We start from the raw sequence: 7,743 nt of genomic DNA, 5'->3' as shown, positions 1-7,743 counted from the left end.
GACCAGCAGGACGGCAAGACGGAGGTCACCATGGAGCCCAAGGCGGCGTCACCACCAAAGCCTTTTGCAGGCGAAGGACACTTTTGTCAGGATAAGCTGTACTAGATGTCCCCTTTCAAATTGGCCGTTGTTGGCACCCTTCCCGCTCAATATTTGGGGAGAGGACCAGTGCCTCTATAAATAGAACTAGACACCACCGTAGCTAGGGCGACCTCATCTGAGGTTAGAGGCGACCTCATCGGAGATTAGGGGCGACCTCATCTGAGATTAGGGGCGACCTCATCTTAGACTAGAACTAATTCATCCCCACAATCACATCCACCAACAACAAGAGCACCTCTCCTCAGGAGGCTGTTCTTCCCCCTATACTGTTCATCCTTGGCCCGAGAGGCAATCCACCACCACCACACTGGAGTAGGGTATTACACCAAAACGGTGGCCCGAACCAGTATAAATCTTGTGTCCTTTGTGTTGCCAGTTCGTCGAGTTAGTCCGTAAGATCTTAGCTGAGTAAGGACGTGGATTGGTAGGGGGATCTTCGCACGCACCCCAGTGTTCGAACCTTGAGGGTTTTGCCGGAACCCATGATCCGACAGATATGTACTTCAGCAAGGAGTTCCCCTTTGAGTTCGCCGTTCAGTCCTATGGCTGCACCAAGTTGAATGTGATGTACACCAACGATCCGGACTCTATGAAGCTCTGCCTCGCCGAGTTCAAGCAGTAACTACAGGACAAGAAAGCACAAGGTTGCAGGAGTAGACCGTGTGCCCGTCCATTCATCTCCCGACAGGGACCAACGGATCGCCGTCGCCCAGGTATGTGTGCGAGATGAGGTTCTCGTGTACCAATGTTGTAGGGCCATCAGAGGTTCTGGAGCATTCGCCTGTTTCATCGGCATCGCCGACTGCACCTTCTCTATGGTGGGGAGAAGGAAGAACGCGACGATTTGGCCATCTGGTGCAACAAGCTTGTCGACCTCCAGAAGGAATACAAGATCATCGGCAACAGGTAGGAGAAGGACTCCGTGATTGACCTCGTCGAGACCATCATCGACCCCTGATATGCCAACATGAAAGAAGACAACGATACCAAAGGACCTGAACACGTGGGAGGTACCTCTGAATCTAGCCTACATAACCTACGCGACCAAGGACGCATACACGTGCTACGACATGTACAGGCGAATCTTGGACATGAGGGCGTGTCTGCTTCCCGTAACCGACGAGTACATGGACAGCCGCATCGTCATGATCAAGCGTGCTAGGAAGGTCTAGATGTTGTACTTTATCTGTTTATAAGCATCTTTATCATCTGAGTGTTTCATGCATTAGCTTATGTGCTGTAATTATCTGTTTTGTTCGAAATGTTTCTTTTAAGAACCCATTAACCTGTTTGCTTTTTTAGTGGCTATTTGCTTATGTATGTAACTAGTTCACTCGTCCGTATAAAAAAACTAGTTCACTCGGCTGCCGTGCTTTGAATCTCCTTCCTCCCAACATATTCCCCTTATCCGGTGGACCCAACAGGTCTCATACACAGACATATGGGACCAACCACCCATGCATTTGTATTTCTTTATTTTTTTCAATCTTTCGTTCTCTTCCTATATAGAGGTTGGCCATCATAGCCTATGGTGTTGGCCAAGCCATCCCTCTACTCCCACACATTGTTCGGCAGCGGCAGTTCCACCGGCCTACCCTGCACCCGAACAAGTCAACCCTCGTACTCCCCTCCGCATGTGTCTTCCCCCACTCCGGTTCGTTCGGTCCGAGGTCTCGACATCATCCTCCGCTTTGGTGCTCTCGCCACGGCGTCACCGTCTATCGTTCCCAACATTGTCAGCAAAACAAGAGGAATCGGGAGACAACTGTTCATCGAGAGGCTGACAGTCCCGGGCCCACCAGGTCCAGGTCCATGGCCTAGGTTTTGTTGTTTAACATGGGCATCCCACAACATGTTTCAACATTTTTTGGATCTAATAGGTATCAAGCGGCCTCTGGGCCTCCCAACCTAGCTTGTCTATAACATCAACAACCCAAGTTATGTTTGTTTTTTCAAGATGACGCACATCTCAGTTCTATTTCTCTATACGAATGCAAAACTGAACCTATGTTTTCTATAAGAATGCAAAAATGAACCTATATTTATATCTTATTTTATTACATATATATATAATAGAAACAACATAAGGTTCCATTAAACCTGTCATTCGTCCAACCATTTTATAGACCTTCCCACTTCCTTTATTTTTCATTTTCATTAATCCTATATCTGAATTTTCTTCCACTTTCTTTTTCGATGTAAACTGAGTTTCTCCCAGTACTTTTCCCTAGAACCAACTCAACTGTCCCACGTCTAGCCTAAAAAATAATAATAACCCACATCCTATTAACTCATCAAATTAAAATGATATTTTATTTCGTAAATTGAAAGTTCTTACAAAATAATAATAATAATTGTGTACATATAACTTGGCAAGTTAACTCCTAGTGATTGCGTACATAAGCTTGCAAATATTTTACTGACCAATGCAGTAATAGATGTTTTTATAACATTTCTCCGTCCAGCCCAACATGATATTTTCACCCAGCCTAGCAAGTCCGCAGATTTCGAGAAAAATGCAAATGGGCTTTAAATTCTACCATATATGTAAACGGGCAGCATAGATGCTACATCATTGTTTCACCCAGCCCACCAAATGGACTAAAAAACAAATGGACTGGCTGACATGTGGGCCAGTAGGTCGAAGCCTAAGCAAGGCATTGGATTTACATCCAACGGACGACATTCTTCTTCAATCTCTCGTCTTCTTCCCCCAGCACTGCCGGGACCGCCTGCTCATGCCTCCGGTATCAAGTGACATTATTTTGCGTGCCTCAGCGAAACGCTACCCCGCCGACGGCCAGGCCATCCCTCCACTCCACACCTCATGTTATTTTCTGCTGAGTGTAGGCCTACTCCACACCCGAACCAGTCAAGTTTCCCATTCCTCTCCGTCTACGACTCCACTGCCGCGTCTTCCCATCTCCGGGTCGTTCCAGTCTGGGGCCTCGCTGTCGTCCACCGCCTCGCTGTGCTTGGCGCGGCGTGGTTAACACAAGAGAGTCATCAGAAGAGGACTGTACCTGGAGAGCCTGACGGCTGGGACCCACGAGGTCCATGGTCGCACACAAGGAAAGTTCCTCCTTATTAAGCTGTTTCCTCCCCCTGACAACTGGGACTCACCGGCTGTATCTTTGCACGGAAGGAACTGCCTCCTTGTTATGCGAAAAAACCATTCCTCCCGATGATAGCTGGGCCCCGTCAGATTTGGTGGCTGACTTGTGGGCCTACTAAGCAGACGTGTACTCAGGGCTTTGTCAACTTAATCACTAAATGATTCTAGCAGCTGGACCATTGGATGTTAATCCAACAACCGTGCTCCTTCTTCAACCTCTGTTCTTGCTCCTATCTCCCGTGGGCGGCAATTCTTCCACGCACCCGAACCAGTCAAGTTTCCCACTCCTTTCCATCTGCGACTCCACTACCGCATCTTCCCCATCTCCGGGTCATTATAGTCTGGGGTCTCACTGTCGTCCACCGGCCATGGTGCACTTGGCACGGTGTGGTCAACATGGTCAACAAACGAGAGTTATCGGAAGATGACTGTACGTGAGAGGCTGACAGTGGGGACGCACCACGCCCATGGACGCATGCATGCAACTGCATCCTTTTTACCTTGGAAAATAATGTTTTGTCCCCCTGACTGCTAGAACCACCAGCTACATCTTCGCAGGCAAGGAAGTGCGTCCATATTACGGGCGAAAAATAAGATTCGCCCCCTGACTGCTGGGACCCACCAGCTACATCTTCGCACGCAAGGAAGTGCGTGACAGTCAGGACCCACCCGGTCGAAGCGTACGTAGCGTTGTCATTCTGGTCGCGAATGTGTACGTACATACTGGTCGATCGGTCTGTCTGCAGGCTGCAGCGATGAACCGTGGCCGTGTAAGGAAGGGCACGTGTCGTAGTAGAGGCGCGCACGTAGCATGTACACGTACGTACAACGGACAGGGTGCAAGAAAGTAAATACGACCACGTACGGACATACGGGCAGGGTCTCGAACGCCTACTCGTGCATACGTACGACCAGGGCTCGTGTACATGGCTGGGTCGGAACGGAGAAGTTGCGCCGTTGTTGTGATCATGGGTAGGCAACTAGCTGGGTCGGAACGAAATGCGTCATCATGTTCATCGGGAGCCAACCGGCTTGGATGGAACAGCCGATGAAAACGAGGCCTGGTGTACCGCAGAACGGAGGAAACATCCTTGTGTTTAACCAACCACGGTCGAAATGGGATCCTGTTCATCTGGAGGGGTCTGGCGTATCGCAAAATGGAGGAAATGGACCACCTACGGTTGAAACGGGGTCCTGTTGATCGGGAGGGGTGTGGCGTACCGCAAAATGGTGGAACCGGACTTGTATTGGAGCGCTACGGTCGAAACAGGGGTCCTGTTCATCGGGAGGGGTGTGGCGTACCACAAAACGGGACTCCACAGGACACTGTTCATCTCCACCGTCGACCTCCTCCAGCCTCCACGGGCTACTGTTCATCCTCCGTCGACCACCTCCAGCCTCCACCTGCGACTGTTCATCCACGGGCTCCTGTTCATCCAGCCTCCACTGGCTACTGTTCAACCAGCCCTCTCCACGGGGTCCTGTTCAACCACCCCTCCACGGGCTACTATTCATCCAGCCCTCCACCGGCTACTGTTCAACCTGCCCTCCACCGGCTACTGTTCAACCTGCCGTCCATGGGGTCCTGTTCATCCACTAGCTCGATCGATCGGGGTACTGTTCATCCAGCGGCAACGGCCTCTACTACCACGGGGTCCTATTCATCCAACCCCCCCATCGGGAACTGTTCATCCAAATCCCCCAACAACACTCACTATTCATCAAGAGGTAGCATCGATCGGCTTCAGTTAGCAGCGGTAGCGAAGGAATCACTCGGATTTAGTTAACAGCAAGGGATCGATCGATCGCTCGGGTTCAGTAACGCGTAGCCTGTAGTGCAATCGCTCGGGTTCAGTTAGAGCGCAAGCCTCGCACACACACGCGTACGTACAAGAGAAACGCGCATCGCTCGGCCCCCGACCACCCACCATAACTAGGAACTCCCCCGATATTTTCCTCGGCCTCGCTTCTACCACGGTTTTCTCCATCATGGACGGCCCAAAGAATGTCATGCAACTGCGTCTCCGGCCCGCCCAGGACGAAAAGCCCATTCTCTGTCATGATTTTTGTCACAGAAGTAGGAGCCCACCACATCTATGATGATACCGGGTTTTGACACAATTACCATCATAGAAGTGTCATTAGCATGACATAAAAAAATTTCGTTCAGCCCAAAATGTCACGGATGTGTCTTTTTTTTGTAGTGTGGGTTCGAGAACTATGTAGACATGAACGAAACACATCTCTGGTCAATAACCAATAGAGGAACCTGGATGCTCATATTGGCTCTTACATATTCTACGAAGATCTTTATCGGTCAAACCGCATAACAACATACGTAATTCCCTTTGTCATCGGTATGTTACTTGCCCGAGATTCGATTGTCGCTAATGCATCATCCCATAACTAGTTCAATCTCATTCCGTAATGCATCATCCCATAACTAACTCATTAGTCACATTGCTTGCAAGGCTTATAGTGATGTGCAATACCGAGAGGGCCCAAAGATAACTCTCCGATACATGGAGTGACAAATCCTAATCTTGATAGCACACAAATTGTGAGACACCTGTAGAGCATCTTTATAATCACCCGGTTATGTTGTGACGTTTGATAGCACACAAATTGTTCCTCCGATATTCGGGAGTTGCATAATCTCATAGTCAGAGGAATATGTATAAGTCATGATGAAAGCAATAGTAGTAAAACTAAATGATCCTTATGCTAAGCTAATAGATGGGTCTTGTCCACCACATCATTCCCTAATGACGTGATCCCGTTCATCAAATGAAAACACACATGTCCATGGCTAGGAAACTTAACCATCTTTGATTAACGAGCTAGTCAAGTAGAAGCATACTAGGGACACACGGTTTTGTCTATGTATTCACACATGTACTAAGTTTTTGGTTAATACAATTCTAGCATGAATAGTAAAAATTTATCATGATATGAGGAAATATAAATAATAACTTTAGTATTGCCTCTAGGGCATATTTCCTTCAGTCTCCCACTTGCACTAGAGTCAATAATCTAGATTACATTGTATTGATTCTAACACCCATGGAGTCTTTGTGCTGATCATGTTTTACTCGTGGAAGAGGCTTAGTCAACGGGCCTGCAACATTCAAATCCGTATGTATTTTGCAAATCTCTATGTCTCCCTCCTTGACTTGATCGCGGATGGAATTGAAGCGTCTCTTGATGCGTTTGGTTCTCTTGTGAAATCTGGATTCCTTCGCCAAGGCTATTGCTCCAGTATTGTCACAAAAGATTTTTATTGGACCCGATGCACTAGGTATTACACCTAGATCAGATATGAACTCCTTCATCCAGGCTGATTGATTTTCTTCTTCCAAAGCAGCTATGTACTCCGCTTCACACGTAGATCCTGCCACGATGCTCTGTTTGCAACTACACCAAGGGACAGCTCCACCATTCAATATAAATACGTATCCGGTTTGCGACTTAGAGTCATCCGGATCAGTGTTAAAGCTTGCATCAAAATAACCATTTACGACAAGTTCTTTGTCACCGCCATAAATGAGAAACATATCCTTAGTACTTTTCAGGTATTTCAAGATGTTCTTGACCGTTGTCTAGTGATCCACTCCTGGATTACTTTGATACCTCCCTACTAAACTTATAGGAAGGCACACATATGGTCTAGTACATAGCGTTGCATACATGATAGAACCTATGGCTGAGGCATAGGGAATGACTTTCATTTCCTCTCTATCTTTTGCAGTGGTCATGCATTGAGTCTGACTCAACTTTATATCTTGTAACACAGGCAAGAACACTTTCTTTGACTGATCCATTTTGAACTTCTTCAAAACTTTATCAAGGTATGTGCTTTGTCAAAGTCCAATTAAGTGTCTTGATCTATCTCTATAGATCTTGATGCCCAATATATAAGCAGCTTCACCGAGGTCTTTCATTGAAAAATTCTTATTCAAGTATTCTTTTATGCTATCCAAAAATTATGTATTATTTCCAATCAACAATATGTCATCCACATATAATATTAGAAATGCTACAGATCTCCCACTCACTTTCTTGTAAATACAGGCTTCTCCAAAAGTCTGTATAAAACCATATGCTTTGATCACACTATCAAAAGCGTATATTCCTGTTGGGGAACGCGGTATTTCAAAAAAATTACCTACGATCACGCAAGATCTATCTATGAGAGGGGAGAGTGTGTCGATGTACCCTCATAGACCGAAAGCGAAGCGTTTAGTAACACGGTTGATGTAGTCGAATGTCTTCGTGATCAAACCGTCCAAGTACCAAACGTATGGCACATTCGCGATCTGCACACGTTCAACTCGGTGACGTCCCTCGAACTCTTGATCCAGTTGAGGACGAGGGAGAGTTCCGTCAGCATGATGGCATGGTGACGGTGATGATGAAGTTACCGACGCAGGGCTTCACCTAAGCACTACAACTATATGACCGAGATGTGTAACTGTGGAGGGGGCATCGCACACGGCTAAAAGATCAACTTGTGTGTCTATGGGGTG

This window comes from Triticum dicoccoides, chromosome 1A (assembly GCF_002162155.2).
Source record: "Triticum dicoccoides isolate Atlit2015 ecotype Zavitan chromosome 1A, WEW_v2.0, whole genome shotgun sequence".
NCBI classification, from domain to species: Eukaryota; Viridiplantae; Streptophyta; class Magnoliopsida; order Poales; family Poaceae; genus Triticum; species Triticum dicoccoides.
Note: the sequence above shows the minus strand (reverse complement) of the source record.